The 2,484-nt window shown below is 42.1% G+C and overlaps 1 non-coding gene across 1 annotated transcript; it reads left to right on the top strand.

Moving 5' to 3' along the window:
• Nucleotides 1-244: 244 nt before the first annotated feature.
• LOC118489865 lies at nucleotides 245-351 on the top strand. Its single transcript, XR_004887878.1, has one exon. It is a non-coding gene; the product is annotated as a small nucleolar RNA R71 (small nucleolar RNA).
• Nucleotides 352-2,484: the final 2,133 nt, after the last annotated feature.

Here is a 2,484-nt window from a genome sequence, read left to right as displayed (position 1 = left end):
AGAAAGGGCCTCGATTTGGGCTTGTAAAGAAGTTCTTTCATCGACCTTATGGGCGCCCGGGGCAATAGATTTATTCCCCCGGGGGGTGTGCCATTGAAAATTGGTTTGAGCAATTTCCTTAATTTGATTATATATTTCGTGTGGGCGTCGATTACCTAAAAGTCCCCCGGAGCTAGAATCAAGTGCCTGCCTTGTGTGTGGCAACAATCCATTATAGAAAGTGGATACTTGTTGCCATATCGCAAGGCCGTGATGCGGACACTTGCGTAATAACTCCTTGAACCTTTCCCAAGTTTCATATAAGGATTCCCCGTCCTCTTGTGAATATGTATTAATTTCAGTCATTAATTTAGCAGTTTTAGCGTGAGGGAAATACTTATATAGAAATTTTTGGGCTAGTTCATCCCAAGTGTTTACCGATCCAGCTGGGAGCGCGTTGAGCCAAGCTTTCGCTCGGTCTTTCAGTGAGAAAGGAAACATACGGAGGCGGATGGCGTCATTTGATGCTCCGTTGATCCGAAAGGTATCACATATTTCTAAGAAATTGGTGATATGTAGATGGGGATCCTCGTACGCAAGCCCGTGGAAGGTTGCGGAGTTTTGGAGCATTTGTATCAAATGCGGCCGAAGTTCGAAGTTATTAGCTTCGACATTCGGAGCATTGATAGCGGCGCCTAGGTTACCTACGGTAGGTCGTAGATAATCCATGAGGGTACGTTGGTCCGCCATTGGAGGTGGATCACCCGAAACCTTCTCTTGATTTTTAGCTTTTAATCTTTTTCTGAGAAAGCGTTCGGGTTCTTCTAGAGGTTCCTTTATGTCCTTATTAGAACTGGAGCTCATACACTATGTAAGATTGGCGTCGGGTTCCAAGTCCTGCAATAAAAACAGAAAAGAATGCTGGTCAGAAGGTTCACCACGGCCCCGTGTTCAGCGAACACGGCCCGTGGTCGGAGTTTCAGTTAATATTTTCCAGACCCCAGTTACTGGAAGTTGGACACGGCCCCGTGTTGCACCGACACGGCCCCGTGGTCAGCCTTCTGTAACTTGGAAAACTAAAAACTGCCAGTAATGACGCTGGGCACGGCCCGTGTTCGACCAGGCACGGCCCGTGCTGAGCTCTGCAGAAGCTGAAAAATTAAGAAAAATCCTAAAAATTAAAAAGAAAAATAAAAATATGATTAGGCCGTTGATTCCTAACTTTCTTAAAATCCTTGTGTCCCGGGGGGACTTACTCCACATAATACAACTAAAACACAAAATCGACTATTTACAGTCAAAGAAAGTCAAAGTTGACTTGGACTTTGTGATGTGTGTTGGTGTGTATATAATTTAGATATATAATTAAGCCCTTTTTACACCTTTAGCCAAGTTTTAAATTTATAAAACACGATATTCACTAACACTAAACACACATATGGGCAAGTGCACCCATCGTGGACGTAGTATAGTGTTGGTAAGATACCGAGGTCGTCCAAGGACACAAGAGCTTTTAATACCGGTTTATCCTCAACGTCTAATCAAATCAAAAAGTGAGAAAAATGTTTTTAAACGAAGAAAATAAAAACTAACTAAATGCTGAAAAATAAAATAAAAATAAAAACAGATAGACAAGATGAATCACTTGGATCCGATTCGTGTATTAGTATAACCTTTGATTATTTTCGCACTTTTGCACTTGTTTAAGAGATTATCTTAGTTATTGTAGTAGGCCCCTCTTTTGAAGGCGACGTTACCCTCAACCCAGTAGTTTGAGTCAGCAAGGATACAATCCTAAAGGGTCGGATTATTGGAAGATAATGAATTAAGTTATTAATGCAAATTATGGTAGGCCCCGCTTTTGGCGGTGATGTTACCCTCGGCTAAGTAGTCTGAGTCAGCAGGGATACAGTCCTAAATAGCCGGGTTATAGTATTAATAGTAGTTAACTTATGAGGGGGTCAAAGAGTTTGGATCCCCGCCATCCAATACCTATGGGCATTGAAGGAGATCCTACTAAATTTGACCCAGGTCCCAAGCAGGACCTCTAAACGCTGAACAAGGGCAAGACCCTTACCAAACCGTTCCCTTAACCCCCGACCAGGTAGCCAACATACCTCCATATAGACCGTGGAGATATGAATGGTGAAAATCTTTTATTTTATATAGACAGTAAAATAATGCCAAGACACCACGGACATTCGATAAGGAAAGATCACCTTCAACATAAGCAACTAGTTATTAAAGTCATTAATACAAAACCAAATAAAAAGTGCAAAAGATTAAAAATAAAAAGTATTATACTAAACACTTGTCTTCACCAAGTGATGTAAGAGACTTAGGCAAACATGGCCTTGATTGTCAAGAACTTTTACGATCAATCTTGGATCCCGAGACGACTCACACACTCTACGATGGACAATGGATGATGGTGGTGGATGATGGTGTTATGGTGGTGGTGGGTGGTGGATGAAGTGTGAGAGAGGTGGTGTGCCAAGGGATGAG

The sequence above is a fragment of the Helianthus annuus genome, chromosome 2 (assembly GCF_002127325.2).
Source record: "Helianthus annuus cultivar XRQ/B chromosome 2, HanXRQr2.0-SUNRISE, whole genome shotgun sequence".
Taxonomy (NCBI): domain Eukaryota; kingdom Viridiplantae; phylum Streptophyta; class Magnoliopsida; order Asterales; family Asteraceae; genus Helianthus; species Helianthus annuus.
Note: the sequence above shows the minus strand (reverse complement) of the source record. Positions and strands in the feature narration are given on the sequence as shown.